Source organism: Nerophis ophidion, linkage group LG21 (assembly GCF_033978795.1).
Source record: "Nerophis ophidion isolate RoL-2023_Sa linkage group LG21, RoL_Noph_v1.0, whole genome shotgun sequence".
In the NCBI taxonomy this organism is placed as follows: Eukaryota; Metazoa; Chordata; class Actinopteri; order Syngnathiformes; family Syngnathidae; genus Nerophis; species Nerophis ophidion.
In genome coordinates this window covers 30,961,902-30,976,380 of record NC_084631.1, presented here as the reverse complement: position 1 = coordinate 30,976,380, position 14,479 = coordinate 30,961,902, and the positions used below count along the sequence as shown (strand labels likewise).

Here is a 14,479-nt window from a genome sequence, read left to right as displayed (position 1 = left end):
ACTCTTGATTTTCTAGTTTCAAGCATGTTTTACTCAATATAGGTAATCAAATCTGTAATATCTTACTGAGATCATTTAGGACCGAAATCCTTAAAACAAGTAAAAAACACTAACATAAAATCTGCTTCGTGAGAAGAATTATCTTATCTGACAGAAAATAAGAAAAGGTCTCCCTTATGAGATATTTAATCATACTTAGATTTAAGGTTGTGCAGTGTAACATGCGGTTGCCGTGTTGCCTTTCCATTAAGAACAAAAAAATTGTTTTTAGTATAAGTTTGCTCGTTTCAAGAAATGTAATGCCGAGCGCATATCATTATGTCAAGATAATGATCCCATAGGGGTGATGGAAGGATGGTCAGTGCCTGAGAGCTGTGGCCTACCACCATGACCCCGCAGTCTCTTCCCTCTGTTGCCAGATATCTTTAGATCAGGGGTGCCCACACTTTTTCTGCAGGCGAGCTACTTTTCAATTGACCAACTCGAGGGGATCTACCTCATTTATATATATCATTTAGATTTATTTATTTATGAAAGAGACATTTTTGTAAACAAGTTAAATGTGTTTAATGATAATACAAGCATGTGTAACACATATAGATGTCTTTCTTTCACGAAGACAAGAATATAAGTTGGTGTATTACCTGATTCTGATGACTTGCATTGATTGGAATCAGACAGTAATGATGATAACGCCCACATTTTCAAATGGAGGAGAAAAAAAGTTGTCCTTTCTGTACAATACCACATGAAAGTGGTTGGTTTTTGGCATCTAATTCATCTAGCTTCCATACACTTTACAAGAAAAACATTGGCGGCAAATTCCGTAGCTTGCTTGATTGACATTCACGGCACCCGAGGGTCTTGTGAGATGACGCTGGCTGCTGCCAGTTCATTATTATGAAAAAATGACAGAGAGGAAGGCGAGAAAACACTTTTTATTTCAACAGATTTTCGCGCCATCCCTTCCGTCAAAACTCTAAAGGCCGACTGCACATTTCCTATCTTCACAATAAAAGCCCTGCTTCATGCTGCCTGCGCTAACAAAATAAGAGTCTCGGAAAGCTGGCGTGCACAAGTGATGTGCACGCCAGCTTTCTGAGGGATCGCTTGTGCACGCCAGTTTTCCGAGACTCTGTATTTAGTTAGCGCAGGCAGCATGAAGCAGGGCTTTTATTGTGAAGATAGGAAATGTGCAGTCGGCCTTTAGAGTTTTGACGGAAGGTACGGCGCGAGAGTCTGTTGAAATAAAAAGTGTTTCCCGCCTTCCTCTCGGTCATTTTTAATAATAATGATCTTGCAGCAGCCAGCGTCATCTCACAAGACCCTCCGGTACCGTGAATGTCATTTAAGTGACGTCTTGGTGAAGATTGATGATCACTAATTTTTAGGTCTATTTTTTTTTAAAAGCCTGGATGGAGATCGACTGACACACCCCCCGCGGTCGACTGGTAGCTCGCGATCGACGTAATGGGCACCCCTGCTCTAGATGTACTTTGTAATATGTATGTGTGCTTTGCTATGGAGGTTTTTTCCTCACTCCAGACTGAGCCCAGTCCAGATTGTATTTTTTTTCCACTCATCCTTCACACCTTTTTTCTCATCTTTTACAGGGCGCCTTGTGGCGACACATTAGCGTTTCTGTTCTGTATCCCCGTACACTGTTTGTCCAATCTTGAACGAGTTTGTGCTGAAACCAAAGCTTTGTTGTACTTGTTCAATGACAATAAAGATATTTCTATCCATCTATAATGGCACTAGCATTTACTTAATTTCAGAATATTTTTCAACATATTGAGCAAAAAGTTATCTTCTTTTTTTTCTACCAAGAAAAGTACATTGTTATTAGTGAGAATTTTAAAGTATTTTTGGGTTCATTGAGGTTAACTAATTTTACTTGTTTGGAATTTCTTGACAAACCAAATTTTCTCATTCAATTCGCAGATAATTTTGCTTAGTTCAAATAACATGCCTTCTTTTTGGGTGGAAGTTGAAAAAATGTGTTCAAGGATTGGTTTGTTTATGAAGCTTCATGTAGTTTCTGTTATTTTAGAAGAGTTTATTGACAAGCATGACTTAGTCAATTTAATTATAGTATTTGGTAAAAGGCTTATTTTTAAGGCCAAAAATAGGTATTCACTTAGTATTACTTTTTTTAAAACATTTATTCAGTATTTTTTAACTTTAGAAAGATACAAGATTGACAACGATAATGATGCCAAAAAACATGAAAAAAGATGGGAAATCCTTAAAGGCTTATTATGAAAATGTAATAATGTTTATAGATGAACAACAACAGCAACATATATGCTATCTGTTGTTGTGTTCTCTATTTTTGAGTGTACAAAATGAAGGTGTGTTGAGTCTGACTTGGACATAATATGGACTCTACACAAATGCTTTTTATGAAAATGTAACTTTATTTATAACTTATATGCAATCTGTTGTTTCCCTAATTTTTAGTGTTGTACATGGATGAGAGTGTGTGTTGCTGAGCCCGACTTGGACATTGTCTGGACTGGACCTGGTTTTAAAAACCTTTTAGACAAGTCTAATGTCATTAACAACCTGGTCTGATGAAGACAAGGTTATTTATTTATTTTTTTTTGAATAAATTAAGATTAAAAAAAAGGAAAAAAAATAAATTTTCTTGGATAAAAAAGAAAGTAAAATCATATAAAACAATTATATTAAAAATAGTAATTAATGATAGAGTTAGTGGACCGGCGACACACACAATCATGTGTGTTTCAGGGACTGTGTCCCTTGCAGACTGTCTTATATATGTTGTGGGAACCAGAATTTTGGTGGCAGAAAGAAACAACCCTTTTTTGTGTGAGTGGGTGTGGCTGAGTGTGAATGGGGGATGGAGGGGTTTTTCTTTGGGGGGTTGATGCACTAATGGAAAGTGTAACTTGTGTATTTTTATGTTGATTTAATAAAAAAATAAAAATAATGAATAAATAAATAAAAAAATAACATACCCCTATTTTTCTATTATTTTTTCTTCTTTTTGAACGCTGAATTTTTGCAGTGTGCACACACACAAAAAGAAAAAGTACCGCACACAGATCTTTCAGTAATGATAGATAGATAGATAGATAGATAGATAGATAGATAGATAGATAGATAGATAGATAGATAGATAGATAGATAGATAGATAGATAGATAGATAGATAGATAGATAGATAGATAGATAGATAGATAGATAGTACTTTATTGATTCCTTCAGGAGAGTTCCTTCAGGAAAATTAAAATTCCAGCAGGAGTGTACAGAGTTGAGATCAATTTAAAAAAAAAGTAAAAAGTAAATAATGGGGGTTTAAAAGGAAACAAAATAGAGAAATATTACAAAAAGAATAAAAACAATGGGAATAACAATATAACAGTAAAATAAGAATATAACAAGACAAAGTAGGCAGTAGTGACCATGTTATGAAAACGTATTGCACTGTTAATGTTTTGCATCCCCTGTCATCCTAATACCCCCCGTCCCCCGTCCCAGAGAGGAGTTGTACAGTCTAATGGCGTGTGGGACAAAGGAGTTTTTGAGTCTATTAGTCCTGCACTTGGGATGAAGCAGTCTAGCACTGAACAGGCTTCTCTGGCTACTGATAACGCTATGCAGAGGGTGACTGGCATCATCCAGGATGCTCACTAGTTTGTCAACAGTCCTCTTCTCTGCCACCGTCACCAGTGTGTCCAGTTTCAGTTTTATGATGGGAGACTTTAAGTGATGTTCGATTTGGGGGGGGAAACTTGGTTTTATCACATGTACACAAAAGCCAAGCTCCTGTATTCACACAAATATTTAAAATGATCATATGCAAATTGAACGTTTTTGGCCTTCTTTCTCTTTTGGCAGCAGCCGTTCAAAATGATATGCATTTTGCAGGCCGCCCTCACAAACACTTCACTATGTAAATTGCATGCACAGAAAATCGAATGTAAAATGATGCATTCTCCATACCGAGGCGCTGCCGTTCGGCTGAAACTGGCGAGGAGAGCATGGTCTGTTTTGGCCGTGCGCTTGGAATTTGTTATATTTTGCATGAACTACTGACTGGACTGTGCTGTTGCAACCGTTATGTATTCTCAAAGAAGCATGTACATCATTTGGCAAAGTCGGTGTGCAGCATCAACACACAAATGAGTGTCTTAACCTTCCTCTTGTGTTAACTTTCTGTTACCATCTCTAATGTTAACGGGTCGGTTTTGACCCATGTCTTAAATCAGCTGTAAAATACACTAAAAACAATTATCCATCATCCAATTTGTTTCTCGTTTCTTGGTTACCTTGTTAGGCTTCCTTATCCTTGAAAATATTGGTTTTAATATTTTTGGTTTGGGCCATTGGGCCTTTTTTTTGTCAGTATACCCCTCGGTTTCAATTTTTAATAATGGTAAAACGAACCTCAAGAGAATCATATAAAAAAAAAAAAGGTTGTTGTGTTACCTAACTATTACTAAGGGGTATTAGAACACATCTCTTAAATAAATGTGTTTTATTAATTTTTTCATTTTAAGAATTTTAACTATAGTAACATCTATGGTGTTACGGGTCAATTTCGACCCATATATATTTACTTCAAGAAAAAGGCTAAAAAGTACTTTTTGCAGCAACAGAAATCCAACATCAAACAAACAACAACCAATCAAGCAAATGAAACCAAGAGAAATAGATTACTAGTTCCAAAACTAATAAAAAAACAAAATCAGAGTAGCAAAAAGTGACACTTTTAGTGTCCGTCTTTTGTTTGTTTTTGTACAGGATAACAAGGTAAAATGAGAATCCACTAAAGCTCACATGATTGGGAGAGGAGCTGGCTGTCAGTGTGTTCAGTTTTGGCTCTTATCATTGCTTTATCATCTTATTTTTATAACTGGGTCGAAACCGACCCTAACAACACCAAGGGCATAATTTCTACCAGAGCATTTTATAATTTTGTGAAAAAAATTAAAATGTTTTATTTTGTTGACAAAGAGGTTCCTGACAAAGTCAAAAAGCTTTGATGCAAAAAATAAATGTGTTTTTATGCATTTAAAAACTAAAACGGGTCGGTGCCGACCCTAACACAAGACGAAGGTTAAGCGCTGCCAATACAAATGAGCATGGTTACCCCTTAATATATTCGATCGTGACGCACCACCACAGCAAAATATTAACCGGCACTATGGTTGGGCGATGCGGACGAAAACGGATATCTCAATATATTTTTACTTAAACTCAATATTCGATTTATATCTCCACATATTTTCCGGTGAAAGTACACATGTAAAGATTTTTGAGCGAGATTCACTGAAATGGAAGTAAATGACAACCATACTGTCAACACCCTTGTGTGGTGTTCGGGTCTGTGGGACCCATTTTCATTTTTCATCCGTAAATTAGACCGGTGAAAAAACACCGATCAGCAAAACGCCGCTGCTGAAACCGGATGTTTTTTTTTGTTTTTTGTTTTTTCTAATCAATCTAACAAAAATATACACAACAATACCATAATAATGCAATCCAATTACAAACCCAACCCAGCAACATTCAGAACAGCAATAAACAGAGCAACTGAGAGGAAACACAAACATGATCATCCAAATCCTCCAAAACTAATGTAAAATATGAAACAACAGAATAATAAGTGACTATTTATATTTTTACAGAAGTGTAGATAGATAGAACATGTCAAAAGACAAAAGTAAGCAGATATTGACAGTAAATGAACAAGTGGAATAGTAATTCCTTTTTTACAGCTTGTCCTTCATTATGTTGACAAAATCCATCCATCCATTTTCTACCGCTTATTCCCTTTTGGGGTCGCGGGGGGCGCTGGCGCCTATCTCAGCTACAATCGGGCGGAAGCCGGAGTACACCCTGTACAAGTCGCCACCTCATCGCAGGGCCAACACAGATAGACAGACAACATTTACACTCACATTCACACACTAGGGACAATTTAGTGTTGCCAATCAACCTATCCTCAGGTGCATGTCTTTGGAAGTGGGAGGAAGCCGGAGTACCCGGAGGGAACCCACGCATTCACGGGGAGGACATGCAAACTCCGCACAGAACGATCCCGAGGCTGGATTTGAACCCAGGACTGCAGGACCTTCGTATTGTGAGGCAGACGCAATACTGTTGACAAAATCATAGGTGGATGAATGACACAATATGTTACTGCATATGACAACAGGGCATGTTTTTAAATGTCCTATATAAACTAGGGATGTTCGATAATGTCGGCCGTCCGATATTATCGGCCGATAAATGCTTTAAAATGTAATATAAATGATCGATATCGGTTTCAAATTTATCAGTATCGGTTTCACGAAGTAAAATTTGTGACTTTTTAAAATGCCGCTGTATACACGGCCGTAGGGAGAAGTACAGAGCGCCAATAAAACTTAAAGGCACTGCCTTTGCGTGCCGGCCCAATCACATAATACCTACGGCTTTTCACACACACACACACACACAAGTGAATGCAAGGCATCATTTGTCAACAGATGGCGCCACATCACAAACAATAACACACCCTGTCAGCGTCTTTTGCGCTCTTTTGTTAAAACTATTTGCATTATGTTCTTCAGTGAAGAAAAATGCGTATATTGTTTGTATCGTTTTATAAGCCGCAGGCTAAAAGTGTAGGAAAAAAAGCAGCAGCCTATAGTCCAGAATTTACAATAAGTTATTATTTGGCGTACCACAAGATGGAACCTGGGTGCAACAGTTAGAGAATCATTGTGATAATGAAGTACCAGAACCATTTTACTGTTTGAAATACAAAAACAGTGAAGTTGGTACGTTGTGTAAACATTAAATAAAAACAAAATACAATGATTTGCTAATCTTTTTCAACTTATATTCAATTAAATAGACTGCAAAAACAAGATATTTAAAGTTTGAACTGGAACATTTTTTTCAAATATTAGCTCATTTGGAATTGGACGACTGTCACGTTTCAAAAAAGCTTGCACAAATGGCAAAAAAGACGGAGAAAGTTGAGGAATGCTCATCAAACACTTATTTCGAACATCCCACAGGTGAACAGGCAAGAAATCTGTGTTCAAAGGACTCCGGCTTATTAGTGATTCCTAGAAGCCAAAAAAGTCTGCGGGCTATAGAGCGTTTTCTGTTCGGGCCCACATATGCGGTCCTCTCAAAGGTTTCTCATAGTCATCATTGTCACTGTCACCGACGTCCCACTGGGTGTAAGTTTTCCTTGCCCTTATGTGGGCTCTACCGAGGATGTCGTTGTGGTTTATGTTGTGGTTTGTGCAGCCCTTCGAGACACTAGTGATTTAGGGCTATATAAATAAACATTGATTGATTGATTGATTGATTGATGGAATTGGGAACAGGTGGGTGCCCTGATTGGGTATAAAACCAGTTTCCGTGAAATGCTCAGTCATTCACAAACAAGGATGGGGCGAGGGTCACCACTTTGTCAACAAATACGTGAGTAAATTGTCGAACAGTTTAAGAACAACATTTCTCAATGAGCTATTGCAAGGAATTTAGGGATTGCACCATCTTCATCACTGCACGTAACATTGAATGCCTGTGACCTTGGATCCCTTTTAGGCGGTACTGCATCAAAAAGCGACATCAGTATGTAAAGGATATCACCACATGGGCACAGGAACACTTCAGAAAACCACTGTCAGTATCTACAGCTGGTCGCTACATATGTAGGTGCAAGTTTAAACCTCTACTTTGCAAAGCAAAAGCCATTTATCAAAAATCAATGTTTATTTATATAGCCCCGAATCACAAATGTCTCAAAGGACTGCACAAATCATTACGACTACAACATCCTCGGAAGAACCCACAAAAGGGCAAGGAAAACTCACACCCAGTGGGCAGGGAGAATTTACATCCAGTGGGACGCCAGTGACAATGCTGACTATGAGAAACCTTGGAGAGGACCTCAGATGTGGGCAACCCCCCCGCTGGCGTTGCTGGAACCGAGCTTATCTAGGATGGACGGATGCAAAGTGGAAAAATGTTCTGTGGTCTGACGAGTCCACATTTCGAAATATGATTTTGGAAACTGTGGACGTGGTGTCCTCCGGAACAAAGAGGAAAATAATTTCTGTTTTAGGCGCAAAGTTCAAAAGTCAGCATCTGGGAAGGTATTGGGGTGTATTAGTGCCCAAAGCATGGGTAACTTACACATCTGTGAAGGCACCATTAATGCTAAAATGTACATACAGGTTTTGGAGGAACATATATTGTCACCCAAGCGACGTTATCAGGGACACTGGACGCCCCTGCTTATTTCAGCAAGACAATGCCAAGCCACGTGTTACAACAGCGTGGCTTCATAGTAAGAGTGCCTGTAGTCCTGTAGAATTCCTCCTGAAAAGCTTCAAAAATGTTTTTCTTAGTTCCCAAACATTTACTAAGTGTTGTTAAAAGGAAAGGTCATGTAACACAGTGGTAAAAATGCTCACGTGACAACTTTTTTGATATGTGATGCTGCCATTAAATTCTAAGGTAATGATTATTTGCCCGAAAAAAAAAAAAAGTTTCTTGGTTCGAACATTAAGTATCTTGTCTTTGCAGTCTATACAATTGAATATAAGTTGAAAAGGATTTACAAATCACTGTATTCTGTTTTTATTTGCCATTTACAGAACGTACCAACCTCACTGGTTTTGGGTTTTGTACAAGACATGGACACTTCCTATATAAAATCTACTTTAAGCATATATTTAACGATAAAGTGCTAAATGCATGTGGTAAATTGGAGAAAATGTATGCATCAATTAACCAGCTTTAAAATCAATATCTTCATCTTAGAGACTCAGATTTGTTTCTCACACATTGATCATGAATGAATAATTCCCTGACAACTCATGATCAAAAAAATGACTCATCTCAAAACGCGGAATCCGCGTGGAACCCCCACCCCGCACCACAAGGTCTATCTACACAGGCCCGATCCCCCGCAACGCCGCCGTCCCTAAGTCGGATTTGACAACCAAAAGCTCCGAGCGAAGTCAACAAAACAGGGCAGACTTTTGTTGGAGCGGATCAGCACAGTTTTGACTTAACATCTCTAAAAATATTTTGATTGAAGGCGTGAACAACATACTTGTGAGGAAGGTTGCAAGGCGGGATGTCTGGAGGGGTGGGGGTGGGGGCGACAATCAGCAGATTCTCGAGTGATCTCGGCTCTGCCACGCTGCACAAACAAGACATTTACTCCTTACAACCACGGATATAAAGCCACATTTCAACACTCGGCCATAGTCAGTGGTCCTAAAAAGGAGTTGTTGGCAATTAAGTTAAAGTTAAAGTACCAACGATTGTCACACACATAATGCAAACCACGTTTCCATATGAGTTGGGGAATTGAGTTGGATGTAAATATAAGCGGAATACAATGATTTGCAAATTATTTTCAACCTATATTCAGTTGAATATGCTACAAAGACAACATATTTGATGTTCAAACTGATGAACATTTTTTTGGGGCAAATAATCATTAACTTTGACCAAAAAGTTGGGAAAGGTGGCAATAAATACTGATAAAGTTGAGGAATGCTCATCAAACACTTATTTGGAACATCCCACTGGCGTGCAGGCTAATTGGGAACAGGTGGGTGCCGAGATTGGGTATAAAAGCAGCTTCCATGAAATGCTGAGTAATTCGCAAACAAGGATGGGGTGAGGGTCACCACTTTGTAAGCAAATTGTCGAACAGTTTTAGAACAACATTTCTCAACAAGCTGTTGAACCATCTACGGTCCGTAAAATCATCAAAAAGTTCAGAAAATCTGGAGAAATCACTGCACGTAAGCGATGATATTACGGACTTTTGATCCCTCAGGCGGTACTACATCAAAAACCGATAACAGCGTGTAAAGGATATCACCACATGGCTCAGGAACACTTCAGAAAACCACTGTCAGTAACCACAGTTGGTTGCTACATCTGTAAATTCAAGTTAAAAATCTACTATGCAAAGCCAAACCCATTTATCAACAATATCTTGGCTGGGCGCGAGCTCACCTAAGATGGACTGATGCAAAGTGGAAAGGTGTTCTGTGGTCTGAAAAGTCCACATTTCAAATTCTATTTGGAAACAGAGGACGTGGTGTCCTCGGAACAAGGAGGAAAATAACCATTCGGATTGTTATAGGCGCAAAGTTCAAAAGCCAGCATCTGTGATGGTATGGGGGTGTATTAGTGCCCAAGGCATGGGTAACTTACACATCTGTGAAGGCACCATTAATGCTGAATGGCCCATACAGGTTTTGGAGCAACATATGTTGTCATCCAAGCAACGTTATCATGGACGCCCCTGCTTATTCCAGCAAGACAAGTGTTACAACAGCGTGGCTTCATAAAAAAAGAGTGCAGGTACATTCCTGGCCCACCTGCAGTCCAGACCTGTCTCCTATCGAAAATGTGTGGCCCATTATGAAGCGTAAAATACGACAGCGGATACCCCGGACTGTTGAACCACTGAAGCTCTACACAAAACAACCAAATATTTTTATTTTGGTTTCATCTGACCACATGACTTACTCCCAATCCTCTGCTGTATCATCCATGTATCCATTTTGGTATAAACTCAACTCATTGTGTTTGGAGGAAGAAGAATACTGCGTTGCATCCCAAGAACACCATACCTACTGTGAAGCATGGGGGTGGAAACATCATGCTTTGGGGCTGTTTTTCTGCTAAGGGGACAGGACGATTGATCCGTGTTAAGGAAAGAATGAATGAGGCCATGTATCGTGAGATTTTGAGCCAAAACCTCCTTCCATCAGTGAGAGCTTTGAATGTTGACCAAATACTTATTTTCCACCATAATTTACAAATAAATTCTTCAAAATTGCTACAATGGGAATCCCTGGATTTTCACATTCTGTCTCTCACAAATGAAGTGTACCTATGGTGAAAATTACAGACCTCTGTCATCATTTTAAGTTGGACAACTTGCACAATCGGTGGCAGACTAAATACTTTTTTGCCCCACTGTGTGTGTGTGTGTGTGTGTGTGTATATATATATATATATATATATATATATATATATATATATATATACACACATACACAGATACATACTTACATATACAAGCATGCATATATATTTACTTACTATATTTAGCACTAGAAGACCCAGGATTTGCATTGCAAAAGCACGTACAAATATGCATGAAAACACTCCTACAGACATCACACATGGGACGGTTTAGTAAGTAAGAATTGTTGTAGTTATATTGTAAAACTTACAAACATTGCTTGGATTGACGAATGAAGAATAATTTTGAGTAAAAACGTTGTGCATGATTAGAAGACAAAACGACACTTGTACTACCGGTTAAAAGCTCTAAACAGATGGGCACTACGGCACCCGCAGTGAGTAAACTCGTCCAAGAGATGGCACAATAATACAAACACTAACACACCTTTTCAGTAACTTTCGCTTTTTTTTTCCCATTTGCAATATGTCATTCGGTGCAGAAAAATACATACATCATTTGCACTATTTTATAAGCCGCAGGGTACAAAGTGTTGGAAAAAGTAGTGGCAAAAATTATGATGAAACGAGTGAAACTGTTTTTTTCAAATAGTTTTGTTGAGAAACTTGTTTAAAAATATTATATGTTATTAATTTAGTTAGAATACATTACTTTTAGTACTGCATATCTGCATGTAAATACCATTTATATTTTTTATGAGTCCTTTCTTATGCAGTATATCAGACTAGTACTTATTTTTCTAATCAGCCTGACCTAAGACTAGGTTTTATGTGCTAAACAATAATGTAGTATCATTTAACAAGGTTGTAAATTGTAAATAGAGTGAATATGATTAAAATCAAGGGTGAGATGACTAATCCAGTGTTAATATTTGAGAGGGAACCTCTGTTGTGAAAACGTTGCGCTCAAGGGTCAAAAAGGTTAAGAAGGCGTGCTCTATACCACCAAAAAGCTCAGATATTTTTAGGAATGCGCAACAAAAAAGCGCTTGGTTTGCGTGTGAACAATTAAAATAGGCCATACCTGTTTTGTACGAAGAAAGGTGAAAGGTCAAAATGGCCGCCAAGCTGAAGTTGATCAGTTGATTACTGCAGTTTGTCTTCTTTGTCGTCAAGAATTCTCGACGTAGGTCCAACTTTAAAGTATCCCTTTCCCCTACACTTTCTTCAAAAATAAACTCACCAGGAATTAACGTCCATATCCCACATTTAGGGCAAGATTTAAGTCCCCCTGTATACCCCAAGGTGTGCTTTTCCCAGGAAGCTCGAGGTGTGTCACGTTTATCTCTTTCCCCCACTTCCTCTTCCTGGCTCAGGCCTGTTTTAATCCAGTTCAGTTTCTTACTTATTTAAACCACGTTTTGTTACAATCGTACCTGTGACATGAAATCTCAAGCTACTTTTTAAAAAAGACATAAATAAAACAGCATCAGCAAATACAGAAAAAGTATTAAATATTAACTACATGAGGCAATTCCCGAAGAATTTGCGTGTGAATGCGCCAATGCTCAAGTTAAACAGAAATCCTGGAATTTTCTTTTAGAATTGTTGACAAAAAGCACACAATTACCAAACGGGCTGAATATTTTGAAGTTGGAACAGTTTGAATCGGATGAAAACTGTGGGAGTTGTGGAACTTTGAAGAAATCAATGGGAATTTCCAAAGGTTTTGGGAATTTGAGAAAAAGCGGGAATTTTTGGGAAAATGGTAGAAAACTTAAATGATCTAAATGAGTTGAAATGGTTGGTGTGGTAATTTTTAGAATCGGTCGAGAAATGCTGAAGTAGTAACTGACATGATTAATTGAGAAATTTCGGGAAAACAGGGAATTTTTCCAGTTAAAGAACAACTGTTTTTTTCTGATTAAGAGGAATGTTTTGACGGTGGAACGGTTGAAATGTGTTGAAAAATGTGGAAGGGAGGAGTCGCCAAAAAAAAGGTGGAAATAGGGCTTTTGGAAAACCAGGAATTCTAGAAAATTCTCGAATTTTTGGGAGAAAAATGGAATTTTGAATTTCCAGGATGGTGTGGAATGTGTTGAAAGTGGAATCAGTTGAAAAATGTGGAAATGTTGGAAGTTTAAAAAATGGCTCATTCATTTTGAATGGGGAAAATGTTCCTTTAAAGCTAAAATTCGGGAAAATCTGGGATTTTTTTTTTTTATTGTTAAAATACAGTACAAAATTCCCAAACTGGCTGAATATTCTGAATATGGAACAGTTTGAATGAGATGAAACATGTAAGACAAAAATGTCCCATTGAAGTACTCTATGGGAATTTCCAAAAGATTTGGGAATTTTGGGAAAAGCAGTAATTTTTTGGAAAATGTTAAAAAAAAAAAATGTCCCAAAAAAGCAAAAATTTTGGGAAATCTGGGATTTTTTTTTTTTTTTAATTGTTAAAATACAGCACACAATTCCCAAACTATTTTTGGAACAGTTTGAATGAGATGAAACATGTAGGAGAAGAATGTCCCATTGAAGAAATCAATGGAAATTTCCAAAAGTTTGGAGAATTTGGGGAAAAGCGGGAATTTTTTTGAAAATGTTAAAAAACAACCTCGAATTATCTGAATGAATTTAAATCGTTGGTGTTGGAACCGTTCAAATCGGTCGTAACATGTTGAAGTAGTAACAGGTTGAATTGCGAAATTTCCAGGAAAACAGGAAATTTTCCCAGTTCAAAAAACAAATGTGTTTTTTTGTCCTGATTAAGAGGAATGTTTTGACGATGGAACGGTTGAAATGTGCTGAAAAATGTGGAAGGGAGGAGTTGCCAGAAAAAAGGTGGAAATAGGGCTTTTGGAAAACCAGGAATTCTTGAAAACACTGGAATTTTTTGGGAAAAAGGGAATTTTGAATTTCCAGGATGGTGTGGAATGTGTTGAAAGTAGGATGGTTTGAATCGGTTGAAAAATGTGGTAATGTTGGAAGTTAAAAAAATGGCTCATTCATTTTAAACGGGAAAAATGTCCCGAAAAAGCTAAAATTCTGGGAAATCTGGGATTTTAATTTTTTTATTGTTAAAATACAGCACAGAATTCCCAAACTGGCTGAATATTTTGAATATGGAACAGTTTGAATGAGATGAAACATTTAAGGGGAGAATGTCCCATTGAAGAAATCAATGGGAATTTCCAAAAGTTTGGGGAATTTTGGGAAAAGCAGTAATTTTTTTGAAAATGTTAAAAAAAAAAATGTCCCAAAAAAGCTACAATTTTGGGAAATCTGGGATTTTTTTATTTTTTTTTTAATTGTTAAAATACAGCGCACAATTCCCAAACTCCATCCATCCATCCATCCATTTCCTACCGCTTATTCCCTTTCGGGGTCACGGGGTCCCTGAATATATATTTTTGGAACAGTTTGAATGAGATGAAACATGTAGGAGAAGAATGTCCCATTGAAGAAATCAATGGAAATTTCCAAAAGTTTGGAGAATTTGGGGAAAAGCGGGAATTTTTTTGAAAATGTTAAAAAAC

At 37.6% G+C, this 14,479-nt stretch overlaps 1 protein-coding gene across 3 annotated transcripts in view; it reads right to left on the bottom strand.

Annotated features, from left to right (window-relative positions):
* adgrb2 (adhesion G protein-coupled receptor B2) overlaps nt 1–12,277 on the bottom strand; it is a 1,085,043-nt gene extending 1,072,766 nt beyond the window's left edge. For 2 of the 3 annotated variants that reach the window (XM_061882487.1, XM_061882489.1), the window contains exon 1: nt 9,097–9,183. The gene's annotated coding sequence lies outside the window, so the exon portion shown is untranslated. Of the gene's footprint in view, nt 1–9,096; nt 9,184–12,021 lie in introns of those variants that run through there. The other variant, XM_061882474.1, reaches the window with a different exon arrangement.
* Between the last annotated feature and the right edge of the window lie 2,202 nt (nt 12,278–14,479).